Source organism: Falco biarmicus, chromosome 3 (genome assembly GCF_023638135.1).
Source record: "Falco biarmicus isolate bFalBia1 chromosome 3, bFalBia1.pri, whole genome shotgun sequence".
NCBI classification, from domain to species: Eukaryota; Metazoa; Chordata; class Aves; order Falconiformes; family Falconidae; genus Falco; species Falco biarmicus.
The window spans coordinates 80,762,107-80,778,473 of record NC_079290.1 but is presented as its reverse complement, the minus strand read 5'-3'; the positions used below and the strand labels follow the sequence as shown (position 1 = coordinate 80,778,473).

The following is a 16,367-nucleotide window of genomic DNA, read 5'->3' as shown; positions in this document are numbered from 1 at the left end:
GGGAGGACCTCTATAACTGCAGCTTGCTAAACCTCAGGCTATTTTAAGGGAATGACAGTGCATCAAAAGATTGGATGAACCTCCCAACATCAGCCATCCCTCTATTCTCTATTAATTTCTTGCTTACTTTTTGTTGTAGCCTTGCTTTTAGCCTTGAGTAGGGTCTCATTCAACACAAGTGCTCTTCAGGAGTACACCCCAAGTGAAAAGTTTAACCACTAGACTGAGGCACAGCATAGGGACCACCTGCCTCTACAGAGGCGCCGTTTCAGAACAAGCTGCTGTTTTGATTTTGTTCAGCTTCTCCTCACTTTTCTGTAATTTCAACTCCTGCTGTGGTGCCTCCCTGGGAGGAGGTGGTTTCTGGCTGCAGAGGGCCTGCAGTGATGCTCTCTGCTCTCAGGTCTGAGCTCCCCAGGCTCTGTCCCACAGCAAAACAGGCAAACACAGCATCACTGTGGCTGCATCCCTGCATTAGAGATTTGCAGGGAACGATTTACAGCAGGGCCATGCCACTACAGGTTTCTCCAGTGAGCCCTTTATTGTAAATAGTGGGGGATGGAGGGAGCTCCTTTTTGGAGCTGTAGTCCTAAAGCTAGGAGCAAACACCACTCATTGCAGCAGGACAGAGATTTGTCCTTGAACCTTTATCAGTAAGGTCACTATGTGAGGTTTCTTGAAGCTTTAGAAGATGGTCTCCCTGGAAAAAGCTTTGCCCCACATGCAGGAGGTAGCTATGCCATAGCAGCCAGTGCAGGCTCACCCTTAGCGGGTCATTTATGGTGGAGAAGTGTGACCACAACAAGCTGTTGACTTGTGAATGTGGATCAGCCAGCACCCCAGGATTTTGGCCTTTGGAGACAGCTTGTTGAAAACTCTCATCCTGCCTCATCTAACTGCCTCTGAACAAGTGAGCCAGCAGAGCAGCAGCACAAAAGCAGGATAGACCTACAGCCTGCAATGTGAGACGCTTTCTGCTGCTCCCTCCCTCCCCGTTAAGTGAATTCGGTGTTGTAAAGGTGCACATCCAGGGAACATAACTCCTAGTAACCCATTTGGCATGCTTCTCTTTTTTTATGTTTTTTACACATTTTTAAGTTAGGAATAGTGCCTAGTTCTTGTATCCATTGCAGCTTAGGGTCATGTTTTCCAGAAGCATTTAGGTGTCTAGGTTGCAGGCATAACAAGAGAACCCAAGAAGGGATCTATTGATCTAATCTATTGTTCCACCATCAGCTGTAATAACACCACAGGCACCAAATGGGATTTTTGGAAGTGGATAACTCCTATTTGACGTAAATAAGATTTCAACCCTAACATGCCGAAATCCATACCTAAAAATGGGTTTAAAAAACCCATTGAAGGTTTGCAGAGAATTAGTAAATGCAGAACAGAGAATTGCTCTCAATTTCCAACCAAAACAGGGCTGACCCAAAAAGAAAAGTTAAGGTCCATGTTTTGCTCTTTCGTTTTCAGTGTCCATTTCCCCCATTTTTCCTCCCCCAAAGGTAGTCCAAAATGATCTCATTTGAGAAGTTTAATAAATGGAGCAAAAGTGGAGAAATGTAACAGAATAAATTGACTTCCACTATTCCAAGCCACATATCACAGTTTAAAGAGGGGAAAAAAAAAAAAGAGAGAAAAAAAAGAAAAAAGAGAAGATACTGAAGAGTAAGGAGAACTTTCATGTAAGCCTTTTTTTTTTTTTTACCCTGGAAATGTTACTTCTGGGGAAGTGGCTCTTACCAGAGTTTTCAGCAACTTCTAGATTATTTTATGGAACAACGTAAGAACTTGCCTGCTCCCTGACCCCTCCTTTTTTTTTAAAAAAAAAAAAAGATAGTTTTATAAGGAATTGCTAATTCCTTCATATAACAGAGAGTATCTGCACATGATTTTGCCATCCGTGCTGATTAAGTAATGTCACAGAAGTGTTTAATGCAATGGAAAGGTGGGTTTTAACTAAAGTTGGCGATACTTTCAGCTGGTGTTGCAATTAATAGAAGAGGAAATATTCATTCTCCCTATTTCATCATTTAAAAGCATCCTGTATTTGTAAGAAGCTGTGATCAGCCAACATCCTTGCTATGGATTTCAACTTCCCAAATCTTTGGTGGGTTTTGGGTTTTGTCTGAGCTAAGAGCTTTGTGTTCTGATTTTTAATGATGGCTTAGGGGTTTTTTTGAGGGAGATCTGCCCCTTCTCATTCACAGTACTGTGCACTTCAGCATTATTTGGACTGAGCTATTGAGCCTGTTTTTTCCTGCTGTGAATACGTGTTGCAATGCTCGGAAGTGGTGGCAGTGGTTGGTGTTGAAGTGGGATGGTTTCATTAGTACCGAAATGGTGACTGCCGGCTAGGGAGCACTGCTGTTTCTGCACCCCTCGCGCTGTATCTGGGTTTCAGAGATATCTTTCCAGGTCTTTCCATGTGAGAATTTATTTTCAGGGGAAAACAACACATGCACATGTAGAATTCACTATGAAAAATTTATGTGCCTTATTGTGGGGTAGCTAAGACCCACCACTTGGGTTTTGTGCTCACTTTTGCAAAGGGAAATAAACACCTGTTTGGCCAAGGGAAGTGTCGAATTGTCCATAATCTATCCCTACCCTGACCTTCAGCTGGCTGTATTCGCATTTCAGGCTGTGAATGTCTCTGCCTCTCTTAAGCAGAGCACCTCTCCTGGTTTCCCCAGGCTGAAGCCGTGAGCAAAGCAGTGAGAACATCCCTTCTGCACTGAAATGGCACCTTCCTTTCTGAGTCAGGGTTCATCCTTCTTTGTTCCAGAATCCAAACAAGTTTTTAACTGGCACCTCCTATTGCTGGACATAGGAGGGGAGGTGGGGAAGCCTTGATGGCCAGCGTGGGTGCTGGGACTTCATCTGCTGCAGGTGTGGACCTACAACAATTTACCTGGAAGTCAAATGGGAAGTAGGCTTTTCTGGGGAGGGGCTGAGCTTCCTACCCGTTTGTCCACTTAATGGCAAGTAGAACTAAAAATGAGAAATCATAATTGTGCTAGAAAAAGACTTCAGTGTCATTGGAGGCCAATGCATGTAAAAGATGAAGAACGAATAATGGTAATGAGGCATTACCTCTGTTGTAGCAACACGTTTGTTTAAACTTACCACTATGCTGCTAACAGATCCTAGTAAAATTGGTATCCTATCATGGGCATATTGTGGTATTAAGTGGAATATTTTCCTCCTTGCAAAACAGACTGGAGAAGTATGATATTGTTTATTCTGTAATTACACATTAGTGAGTCTGTATATTTGCTATACATTGTAACCATTCTAATAAGCTCTTTCCTGTGTGCCATGAAAGAGACTGACCTATACAATTTAGCCCTTGGTGTTAAGGAGACAATGCAAAAATACTTTTTATTTTTAAAACTTTTTGTAATTAGTTTATTCCCTTTAATGCTCCCTTTGAAGTTGAAATGGCAATGTATTTTCCAGACAACAGGAGCCATTTATTCCATGTTCTCCCTTTTACATGTGTAAATGCACACACATACACACATGTACATACAAAAAAATATGTCTGTCAGCACACATAAAATTATATGCCTGCAAAATCAAATTCCTCTGTATGTATATCTGTGTAAAAAACCTAAAAAACAGCACACATGCAAAAGAGCATTTACCTTGAAAGCTGAGCTTTTCATTCTTTTGAAGAGGGAAAGACTTAACAAACACAAACTCTGCAAAATAAATGCGTGTTAAAAATGTTTTTTTTTAAACCTAAAAGAGGAAAAGGTTAGTTCCTGCTAATTTTTCTGTATCCCTATAAGAAACCTAAGTGTAAATTCCATTTGGGAAGTGGGTAGCAGCTGAGGAAGACCTGCTTGTACCCACTGTGGCTTTTGCAGTCTGTGTAGAGCTGCCAGGCCAAGGCAGCTGTGAAGGCAGATGGGGTCATGATACTAGAAGGACCACCAAGGAGTTCATGAAGATAGGGGGACCTGGGGAAAGGAGAGACACGCGCCCCCTTCTCAGTCCTTCCTGCTGGCATCCCTTGCCTGAGGTGATGCCCTGGAGAGGCTATCCTGCCCGCCTGTGCTGCTAGCTCAGCAGTGAAGGAAGGGGTACATGGGCTTTTGGGATCCTCCCCTGCAGTTCATTAGCACTGTTCCTTCTGGCACTCAGATGCTTTATTTGCTTAATTTCTTACAGTGTTATTCAGGTAAGGTCTGTAATGGAGGGTAAGGGATATGCTGGTGAAATGTTTTTTCTAGAAGATTCTTTTATAGTCCTATACCAAATTTAGGATTGCACAGTGAAGCTTTGGGGAGTGTCTGGTCCTCACAGCAGAGGGATAGATGGCTGGCACATTGAAATAATCTAATGGAAAATGCAGATATAATATCTTGTATCTCTCATTTGAGATACAGCTTTCCACTAAAAGCTGCTGCATGCCTAACTCGATAACTTTCTTAGAGATGTTTCAGTAGCAAAGTGAGCTAACAAATGTAAAAGCATGATTAAAAGAAATATTGTAACAGTTATGAGGGACCTTTCTGCTCTCTCATCCTGGAAAGCAACCATGATATTCAGGGAATCTCCTTATGCACACCTCTGGGAACTACAGCTGTGTGCAAAATGTAACCCCTTACAAAGACCAGGCTAGCTGAGCAAAATGCAGTCCCCAGCCTTCCTGTGTGAAGACTGGTGTTTGCTGGGTTTTTTTCACCCCTATTTGTTACCCTCACTGAGACAGAGTACAAATAGTTGTATTAGTTGCATACTTCCTGAGAACACAGTGATCCACACATTCTGGGCTGCGGGTTGTGTTTTTGACATTCAGGCCTAGGATGGGAGTTCATCAGATAGCAATGGGGAGCTCTAGCAAATAGCACATTTGCATCAGCAGAAGCAAATTTCACAAGACTTGCTGGGAAGGTTTGCCACAGCATGCCACGGTCCTGCACTACTAACAGCCACAGCACATTCATTCGATAAAAAAGACGACAACAGAAAATGAAACTTCTAACGTTCTCTTCTATGAACACTTGAGAAGTACATTACCCTGAAGGTGTAACCCTGCGGCTCACATGGGCTTCTCTGGGACTCCATGGTGCCTTTGAGGTAAAAGATTTTGAAGCTGTGGGTCCTGGTGGCAAGGAGAGCTCTCAGCGCTGTGATGCAAGTGACAATCCTGATCTCTAACAGTTTCCAAGAGTCCAAATGCCTGGCAGTAGGATACTGGGATCACTGGGCTTTGAGTGCCTTACGGGCTCAGAAGTATTCAGCCAGCATGATTTTGTCTTCTTGTGTTGGACAAGGCAGAAGCAACTTTCATTGGGATGCTCTCCTCCAAATGAACAAAGCATCATTTGTCACTCCAATGCTTTTGTTTCTGGTTACTGGCCAGCTTACTGGGTGATGGTTAATTTTCTGAAGACTGAGTCAGCTCACTTGCTGCAGTCTCTGACAAATTTGCTTGGCCATGACCTAGTTGAGCCTTTATAGCCCAGTAGCCCAAGCTGTATTTCTGGATCTATATGTTCTTAGGTGGTGGTGTTAGCAGGATTTCATTCCTGTTTTTGACCTCACACTATACTCCATGGTGCAGCATGGCCACAGCACAGATATCAGAGTTTACCTTAGCTATTAAGAAATAGCAACTTCTATAGAGCTGCTTTGCATTTTAATGGGGAAGATTTTTCACACTTCCCATTAGCCTCGCTCTTAGCCCAGCCACACTATCTGGGTGTTGGTATGTAATTTAGGTGCATTATAAATCCTGGACTGAGTGGTAGTGATGCTCTCTCTCTGGCTTGGTAGTTAAAAGGAGCTGCAACTTGGTAGTTCATGGGAAAGAAGAAGGTTTCTTAACATGTAATAGCACATTAGGACACATTTGGGTGTTTCTGTGCTTAGAATCCTTAGTGTTTAGTAAAAAGTCAACACAACGTATGTTCCTTTGCAATATTTGGAAAGCACTTTAAACATAAACTGGTCAGATCCTTTAAAGTGTGACAAAAGGATTCCTTCAAGCAAAAGGGACTTACACTGTCTAGGACATGCGACTAGGAGCAGAGAGGAAGTTTCACAGAAACTTTGCCTGCTAGACACTTTCAAATATTCCATAAATGCTGAGAGGGCAGGAAATGCCAACGCTGATAGTCTGAACAGATCGACCCTTATGGGACACCATGTTATTAGTTCTTACTGTTTATGGAAGACTGGGAAGAGAAGTGAATTAAATTTTGGGTGTTTCTACTGCTGTTTATCTCCAATTGTTTTCTTGGGTTTATGTATGAATTTGTGTTGTGGCACAGGGTTCCTGGAAAACGAACAGAGCTCTTTTGCTCTAGACACTGCACAAACATCAGCAGCACACCCCAAAGAGCTTACAATCTAATTAATGCTATATATACACATGATTGATTAATTAAGCCTTACAAATCCTAGCCGGGGTAAGTGTGAGATGGGGCACAATGAGATGTAATCAATTGTGCTGTGGAATTTAAACCATAAATAGTATCCTGGAGACCAAAAAGCGAATTTGGTTTTGTAATAGCTGCAGCAGAAGTCTTGTGTGTTCTTCCAGGGTGCAGTGGGACTCGTTTGGTTCAAAGTAGTCAGCTTTGTTTTAAACAATGTGTCCCTTTAGCTTGAAAAGAGAGATCAAAACATATAAAACACGAAAACATAAACAAATGAAGGGTTTGGTGATGGTAGATGAGGGAATAAAATAAAAACTGGCAACGAATGATAAGAGCATTTTGGGAATCAGGAAATAATTTATTTCCTAAGTTGTAATTAGTCTAGATCTTAGTACAGAGGAGCAATTCACTGTATTGCTTGGACTTTTGGAAAGAGGGGAGAGCTGATTTCCAGCTCTGTGCCTGATATGTACAGGCAGGAGTCCTGGGTCGTGCCAGTGCGATGAGTGGAATTACAGCCTGGTGCTGGCATGACAGAGCAGTGAATGAGGCTGGTCCTGGGAGGGTGGGCAGCTGAGGATCAAGTTGGGATATAAACCCATATTTCAGGGGGTCAAATTGGTATTTTTGGCTAGGCTTTTCTTTCTGCTGAGATGTTTCTGAAGATCTTTTGCATTGCAAAAAAAATTGCTCTGGTCATTTGTTTTTGGAGTGAGCTTTCATACCTCATAACTAAACATGTATGAGAAGCACTACGAAGCTGAACTGGCAATGACAGTTTTCAATATTAGGTCATTTCCTACAAAAAAAAGGTAGAGGCTGAGCCCCTCTTGTTTCCTTTCTCAGACCACTGATAACTTCTGCCATGCTGGCTGCAACGTGGTGGGAAATTAAAACTGGTTTTGATGTTTTAAACAGCTCATGCTTTTTTTTTTTTCTTAAGGTAGTTGCCTTTGGGATTTTTACATCTCTTTTGGAACAGAGTGGTAGCATGGGAAAATGCCAGCTGAGGAAAAATATCATTCCTTCCCTGCTTCTCCATTATTACTCTGAGGAAGAAAAAGCCTGCTTTTTGACTTTAAGTAATCCCAGATAAGGAAGAGCGGGGTGAGGGCTCAAAGCACTTGATATCTGCTATTTTATGGGTATAACCAAAGTTAGTTAGGTAGGACACATCATGGGTTATGGATAGCATTTTCACAAATACCTAAGTGATGCAGCCTCTCCAGCTACAACTGCTGCCTGCCCCATGGTCCCTAGTCACTTTCTGTTTGACACATGCCAGGAGGGTGACCAAGGCATGGCCAGATTTCAGCCTCGTATTAGGATACTTGAAAGTCACGTACCCAGATGTAGGAATCACTCTAGAGAGCAACATAGATTTTGAGTTTCTCCATTAACAAAACAAAAAAAGTCTTATCCACATTAAAAAAAAGATTTTAAAAATATGCAGATAGGGAAGTAAGGGCACATGATGGATTAAGTGCCTTTCCCATGGCCACACAGGAAGTCTGTGGCTGAGCTAGGAATTAAACCTAGATTTCCTCAGTCTGCATCCAGTGCCCTGTCCCGCTTTAAAGCCATAACATTTTGTTTGTTATCCGATTCTCTATAGGCTGAAGCAGAAGGCTAGTGTTTGTGAGGAAGAGAATTATTAAAAGTACTGTGCATAATTGGTGAGAAACTGAGAATAGTTCTGGACCAAGTATCGCCCATCTCTATTGCTATTTAATGTTCTCTTTTTTTCCAAGTTTACATCAGCATAAAAATCCCCTTGTGGTATTGCTCCTTAACTGAGAAAACTACTCATACCTTTCCTTATGGCTAGGATTGCAGTAGAGGCTGATACTTAGCTATTTCCAGCTGTCCTGGTATAACAATAAGAAACATTAAGACTGGCTTGACAGGAAAATGACCATATTTCTGCCTCTTTTGTTTGACATTTCTCATCCAGAATCAAATAGAAAAATTGCATCCACTTGCTGTGGAGAACATCTATAGCTAGTTCTGTCTTAGAATACTCATTTGACTTCACGTAGCATCATTTGTTGAACAGGTTTTTGTCTTTGGAGATGCTGAACTAAATCAAGAGGGTCTCCACTGAAGTTAAAACCAGAGCAGAACTATGAAAGCCAGAAGAAGGCAGGTTATGCCCCTCAAACCGACAATATACACCAGCTCATCTATAATAGGTAGGACATGACAAACTAGGCAAAACCTTCACAACAGTCATAGTCCCTCTCACATATGTGTACATGGGTATGACACAGCTTGGTCACCCCGGCATCCCTAAAAAAATAACGCAGTGTATAAACTATGCCACTGTGAACTAGAAGTATTGGTGCTATATCTGTAGGAAAGTGGGAGAGCAGTCAGAGCTGCAGGGTGGGACATGCAGTGCAGGTCTGCAACAGTCGTAACATCTAAGGGACTGTTGCCATTTGCAAGAGGAAACTGCTGACTCCTTCTTATGCAGGTAAAGTCATCTCTTCTCTGTCCCACACATCCCAAAATACATTAACTTTAGCTGAAGAACTAAACACTGATCAAGTGGCCCAGAAGATACTTCCTGTTTCACTGATAATGGTAGGGAAAATAGCTGAGGCTGTTGATAGTCTCTGCAAGAGTGTTTCAAAGAAAGTGAAGCCTCACTAATACCCCTTTTTTTATCACCTCCTGACAGCCTCACTCGTGGGGAAATAGCCACAAATGGTTTTGAACTAGTCTTCCAACAGGGTAGTTTTCATGCCATGATGAACAAATAATTATACCACAGTACACCTTTGTGTAACACTCCTGTCTTCATCTACATGTGGGATTTCACCACTGTTTTCCTGAGAAGCTACAAAATTCAGTTAGCCACTGGATAAAATAAATATTGGAGCTTGGCTCAAAAGTGGTACATAACTATTAGTGTTGTGATATTTACAGAGGATCATTTCTCAAGTTTTTACTTACCATTCAGCCTTTTATCAGACAAATTCTTGCTGAAAAGTCCGTGAGAAATGAGAGTATAAAAAGTAACGTCCTGCTTTGTTCTTAAAGAGGTTCATGTTCTGTTCTTTTGCCTGCAAATGGAGAAGAGAAAATTTTTCATGTGAATTTCAAACGCTTTCTGCTCTGGCCAAGTTTCATTCTGAACAAGCAGGACAGTATGGTACATGATCTCAGTGGAAGAACTTCCTAAGCTGTTTGCTCCATTCGCTGGCAGCCGGGCAGGACTGCCCAGTTAGGCAATCCCTACTCTGCTTTAGCCAATTTCCTTCTGTACTCTTCCATCATCACTCCATGGCTGCCTTCAGCACATAAGACCATTGCCTAATCGAACCTTCTCACCCTGAGGCTAGGCATTTTGAGGCCTTTTCTTCATGTTTGATTTCCCTCTTTTCTTTCTGAGTGATTTGAGCACTCCCTCCTCTTGGCTGATCTGAAGATAAGGTGGGGGGGCAGCAGGGGGGGAGGGGCGTGGTTCAGGTTTGGTGAAGTCCAACCACACACAGAGCAGCACAGTTTGGTATCTGTCTTAAAGTAGGCGGGAATGGGAATACAGGTCAAGTGGGTGAGAGCTGGAGAGGAATAGTGATCTAGAAGATTGCTGCAGAGGCAGAAAAGGGTAAGCCTATATATTTTTTGTTTGTTTCAAAATTTTTTTCTGCTAAGCCACCAAGTATAATTCCTGGTCTGTGCTTCCCTTTCTGTCACTTCTCCATAATTCTTAGCATTTCAGTTGGGCTGCTGTCTCTCGGCTGCTTCCTCTTTTCCTGCTTTCCTATATTTCATTGTTTGCCCTTCTTCCTCTTCAAGTGCTTTTACAACAGAGTGAGGAGGATGTGGAAACCCAGTTACAATATGACACACAAAGTGCAGTGTCACAACTGTGCTCTTCAGTTTCATCTCCGGGAGCACGCAGAAGCAGGTCAGGGTGAAGAGACAGGACGGGGGAGCTAAGGAAAAGAAGGGAGAGATTTATAAATAGGGAAGAGAAATGACAGAAAGTCACAAGATTTCTAGCTCAGGAACTTGGGATAATGGCTTTCCCCATAGTTTATGATAATCCTTAAGTGAACCATCACTGTGTCCTCGAATGCAAAGAAGAGATGGTGGTCTGTGCCAGTCTAAGGGTCTCCCATAATACCGCTGCCACAGAGAAGATATAATCCTGACATGTTTCTGAACTTGCCTGTAGAGACATGAAAGCTGAGCAGACCTCTAGGCCTGTATTGTGCACAGCTCATAGCACTGTCCTTTCAACAACAACAACAACAAAACAAAATAAACTTATAAAATCTCAAAGGAAAAATTATTCTTAGTGCCCATGTCTGTGTGTGAGGTAAACTTTTGGAAGATGCCATATATGCAAATGAGGAGGTGCTGTAGCTTTCTTGAGGTATCAGGCAGCTGGGAAGACTTGATCCCATGGACTTTGCTCCAACTACTTCCTAGGGCACTCATTAATTAGAGGTGCTGTGCTTCTTCTCTCATCTCTTCTTTTTCTTCTCTTCTCTTCTCTTCTCTTCTCTTCTCTTCTCTTCTCTTCTCTTCTCTTCTCTTTCTTATCTTATCTCATCTTATCTTTTTGCCTGGGGTCTCTTAGAAGCCTTTCAACCTGATTGATATAAATTTACATCATAGCAACTGGTGTAGGACTTGCTCCAAACTTCTAGGGGATGACAGATGCTAAGGCGATAAACAACTGTGGGTCGGGAGGAAATGGGTAATATGTCCAGGCTGCTCTGTGTGCTTGTGGAAGGAGTTAGAGGAACAGTAGATAGGGGTTTCCTGTTAAGCCAGACAAGGGGGAAGCTGTGATGTTTCTCAGCTGTGGCTGTGATTGGACTCAAGTTCAACAACATTCTTAGTGTGGGTTTGATGTTTCTCCACCCCCCATGAGAAGCTCAGGTTGTCTTAAAAACCTGAATACCGATAAAAGTCAAGGAGACTTAAGCTCCCAGATAATTTAGTTACTTCAGAATTGCGCTCCACTGCTGCACAGTTGCTGCACTGCAGTCTGTGAAGTGCTGCAGTGGAACAAGGGTTTGATAGTCTCCGTCTGTTGGAGATTGGGAAGCAATACCTGAACCAGCTCTGAGCTTTGAAATCAGAATAAGTCAATACATGTCCTTTTTGTTAACTGCTTCTCCACTGATCAACATACAGATTATGGCAAACAGAGTTCGTGAGGAGCTATGCATGTGCATGCTAAACAGAGGGTGGTCCTGATTTTCAGAGGTGACTGGATGCCCAGAATTCAGCTATGGAGCTTGAGACAGCGATCTGATTTCTCAGTGTTACTGTTTTCCAGGGTGATCTGTTTTCTGATAATCTAGTTTCATTAGTGTTGGAGAGCCCTAAAACATTACTTGCTTCTATAAAAATCTTTTGTTGATGGACAGATATTAAAATAATTGGTAGGCATATCAAAATAAGTGGAAGAGTTTAGAGAAAGTCAAGCAGTATTTGAATGCTGGTTAAACCACGTTAGATTATTCTGTTCTATACCTCAGCCAGAAATGAAGGCCTTGGTGGAAGAATGTTTGTGGTCTGAGTTTATGCAGGTTTCCTCTGTTCATAACAGTCAGTTTTGGGCTACTTACGACAATTTAGGTGAGAGCGGTGCTATTGAAGACCATTTAATTCAACAACTATTATTCTGAAAGCCTTTTCCCTTGAAGCTCTGCCAGCAACATGTTAGCTTGGATGCTTTGTTGATCTATCCACGTTAAGAAAACGGTTGCGTTTTGATGTAAGATAGTGATACTCAGCATGGTGATTGTGACTGTTTAAAGATTGTTATCTTGACTGTATTTCCAGTGAGTTTCAAATTTGAGATTACTCGTTCAAGAGAGTGGTAAAATAATTTTAAAACACCCTTTTACATTCACCAGCCTTAAGCATTGCTGAATATTTGTTCAGAGTTTGAGGAAGCCGTGCCTGAGTGGATTGCTATATTGGCCTTTCTCTTCTGGAGGCATGATGATACCTGCACCAGAAAGCCAACTAAACCTCAGCTTAGAGTTCCATTCTGCAGCACAGTTCCTGCCTGATTTTGGAGATACCCTTCAGGACAGGAATAGGGGCTCCTGAATGCAGTAGTTTCAAATCACAGCTGAGGTGGGCTTACAGCGCAGAGCTACAAAGTTCAGCTAGGAAGCTTCAGCCTGAACTTCCGTCCTATTTTTCTCCACTTCTTTTCTGTGAAACTGGGGCTTTGTTAATAATCTGTCCTTCTTTTTGAATCAGCTGTTGCAGAAAGCTGGTTAAATCTAGGGTTTTCTCTTAGCATTGTGTTCAAAGACCCAAGGAAACAGTATACGAGTTTGCAGTTGTTGGATGCTTCACAGAAGAGGCATCCGATGTCAGGGATGACTTCTCATAGTGCTAATATGGTTAAGGTTGGATTCTGTCCAGGGAAGGGAAGGAGGGCTGTTTTTTCCTGAGGTAAAAGCAAGGAAAGAGCAGGCACAAAAAATAGCCAAGGAAGTGAGGAAAGACAAGAAGCCTTCTAAAAATAACTGAACTGAGTTTGCGGACTTTCAGAATGATCCAAATCTCTGAGTGTCTGAGAGTCTCCCAGCATCATTTGGGATTTCTTGCTGTTTCAGCCCAGAGGACTGATTGCCTGAAGGGGACTCCAGGGCCCTATAGCAAAGCATTGGCTTCAATACATGGTGTGAAAGAATTAGTTTTGTCCTGACATTTTTCTCCTCAGGGGCCATCTTGTATGTGTATATTCAAAGAATTTCTTTAGGATCTGTGTAGAACCATTTATGCCTCTTCCCCAGAAGATGTAGATTAGGATTTCCTTTCACTGGACTGTTGAGCACACTGTAATCAGGTAAACAGCAGTTTACATTGCAAAACCTTCTAGCAATATTTCTACAGCTCCAAAAGAAAAAAAAAAACTTCAGTAGCTTTGAATGGACACTTCTAGAAGAATAACTGAGCACTCAGGATTATCAGATCTAAAGCAGGCTACCTCAGGATTACCTTCTTTGCACAGTTCTGAGAGATCATCTACTTTATCACTCATGAAGTGATGACTGCGTTTGATCTGCTTTAGTCTAAAATAACCTTTCAGTATCCCTATGGGGTTTTTTCCCCTGTCTGGTGAGGGGTCACAGAGGACTCTACTCTGCAATTTTTTTCTGAGCTGGCAAGGTAATAAAATCATCATGAAGTGCTGAAATGGGTAGGTTCCTCTCGATTTCATCCTCCAACCTCTTCTTGAAAGAGGAGACTGACAGTGCACAGCCTTGGCACAGCACCCATAGGCACATCCCCAGACCTAAACACAGCTTCTTGGTGTAATTTTAGACCTACTGACCCTCTGACAGCTGGGGAACTATGGACACTTGTGTAAAATAGCGCTCGAGACATCATCATGGTAGCTAAACTGTCCCTGGTAAAAGTCCCCATGTTTGTCTTGCTGACAGCACATTAAATGTCCACATTGGTGGACTTACCAGGGCCTGATCCTGAGCCACAGTAATTCTGTGCCACTCCAGGGACAAAATTAAAGGTGTGTAAGCATCTCACTGAGCTGAAGCATGAAAAGGGGAAGGTTTGCAAGAACAAACTTTGCATTCAGAGCAAGGCAAATTTAGGTGCTCTGAAGCAGTATACAAAAGAGTTCATCTCCCTGCCTGTCCTTCTGCCCCCCACGCACCATGCTGGCCGCACAGCAAGCCTGGGAGCTGTGTCCTTCCCTTCCTACCACAGACCCAAGGAAACAGCCTTGCTCCCAAGTGGTAGCTTTCTTCTGCAGGGTAACAACTGCTCTCTTCAGCTGGTACAGGCCTCAGCAATACACTCTGTATGTGTTCACATTTCACAAGGTTTTCTCTTGGTCAAGCAAGCTTAAAATTCCCCCTCTAACTATCATTCACATCACTTGTACATAACTGGTCACCTTAAATGTGTAACTGTGCTTTATTTTTATTTCTGCATTTCTCAAGCCCTTTGCTTTGGCTAGCGATCCCCACAGTAGCCCCCGGGTTCGCAGCAGGGTAAGGACAACTTCCAGCCACAACAGCATGGCTTCTTGCAAGAGTTTGCCTGTCTCTCCCATCTGTGAGGAGCTTCTTTGGTTTCCCTGTTAAATCTCAATAAAGTCATTCCTCTTCTCCAAAACAGTAATCTTTGCAGGTGTACCGTCTTTTCACATTCTCCCAGGCTGCCATGTGCGACTGCCATTAGCTGGAACTTTGTTGCTTTAGTTGAGGGCAGGTTAACACCCATGAATTTCACCAAAGCATGCTTTGTGGAAGGATGAGAGAAGGGGGATGCCTTATAAATGTTAGATTATCATATGAATGAGCCTCTGCTTCTCTTGGATAACTGTTGCTCTGTGGAGAAAAGCATAAGCTGCAACATTTGTGCCTATAGTGTTTCTGGAGAACGCAGCTTGGCTGTGCAGCCAGACTCAGCACATAAGCATGTGTATCCACACAGATATGTCTGTGTCAGCTGGGCATGTTTTCATATATGTTAGTGTTTCTATCTCACTGTTGTGTACCGTTACCTGAGGTTACTTTGCTTTTTAAAAGTTTTGTGCTAAATGCCCTTTTGCTACTTGTTCATCCTTCAATGCCTACATTTAAAAAGTCTGATGGAGGCAGAAGAGACAAAGACATTGAGGATGAGAAGCTCTGTTCTTGCAATCATTTGTCAGCAAACCTATCCCTGCAGTTTAAAAACCTTCTCAGCTTACTTCTCAAAACAGAAAAGTGTCGATAAAGTCCGTTACCAGCAAGCCTGCAGCCGTTCCCTTAGCTTCTCCATCATGCAGCCAGTAAAAGACGCAGAGCACTTCGTATAGAGGAAGCATGGGTTACACATACATGTGGAACTTGAGAATTAGGTTTGGCATGGCCTTTCTTGATAATGCTCTTTCTCTCACCTTTAAAACTTAGTTTCACTGGTAATTCTGATGATGAACATCAAGCAGCCAGGTAGTTCACAGCCCTTTGGAAAAACAACTTGAATGCAGTACAAAATGTGCCAGCGAGTAGCACAACAAAGACAATAAATATGAACTAGATCAGCCCCTTGGCTTGGTTACAGATTGTTTCCTGCTGAAACACAAATTCAGAAAGATACATGAAAAGCTCCAAGCTTCAAATGTGTAAGTAGGTTTCAGGGGCATTACTTGAATCAGTCTTTAACCTTTCCATCTTTACTGGTGCATTAAAGGGTTCCCATAGGTAACTAATGGGAGGTTACTGGGAGTCTGCACCATGGAGCAAAAGTCACTTTTTGTACCTAGTGAGGACATACTTCGTTGGTTGTTTTGTTCACTTGTTTGCAAACCCTACAACTCGATCTCATTGCAGCCCCTGGAAAACAGTGTTGGTGTGTTTTGCAGTGCAGTGCGCGCAGCTCCCCGCTCAAAGCAGGTCAGTGCATGCCAGCACGCTGGGCACATCCCCGTGGGCAGCAGCGGGGCGCCCAGCACCGAGAGGAAATGGCAGACGCAGGCGATGACATGGGTGGAGTTCTTCACACTGGTTGTCCCGTGGGAGATAGCTTATCTGGGGACGCCTGTGTTTCTGGAATAATATACATTTGATTGAAAGCCAAAATTAGAGTAGGGAAGAAATTGGCTGCCAAGGGCTGATTGGCGCTTGGAGTCAAAGGAGGGGCAGCACAGACCCCGCAGGGAGGTTCTCCTTATCCGTCGGCACCAGTCTGCTCTACCTGCAGGTGTGCCCCAGAGGTTCCTGCTACTACTCTTCTTCCTGTATTTTTGTTGCCCTTTAATAAGCCATCTGAGAGCCTCTTATTAAGAAGCCTTCATTTTTATCTGTTGCCCCCTCTTCACCATTGCATCCTGTGGTAAAGACTTCAGCTCTCTCAAGCAAAACAATAGGGTGCCAGCACTGCGCCGCTGAGCTGCTTCGCTGGCCTCCTGTGCTTGCTGCCTGCGGTGCTAGTGGTCTCTCTGTCCTGTGACACAGTGAATGCTGGGTC

The 16,367-nt window shown here is 43.0% G+C and overlaps 1 protein-coding gene across 16 annotated transcripts in view; it reads left to right on the top strand.

Moving 5' to 3' along the window:
• IKZF1 (IKAROS family zinc finger 1) overlaps positions 1–16,367 on the top strand; it is a 70,779-nt gene that overhangs the window by 27,097 nt on the left and 27,315 nt on the right. The window contains exon 1 of one of the 16 annotated variants that reach the window (XM_056330476.1): positions 9,897–10,011. The exons of the other annotated variants lie outside the window; for them this stretch is intronic. The gene's annotated coding sequence lies outside the window, so the exon portion shown is untranslated. Of the gene's footprint in view, positions 1–9,896; positions 10,012–16,367 lie in introns of those variants that run through there. 16 annotated transcript variants of the gene reach the window in all.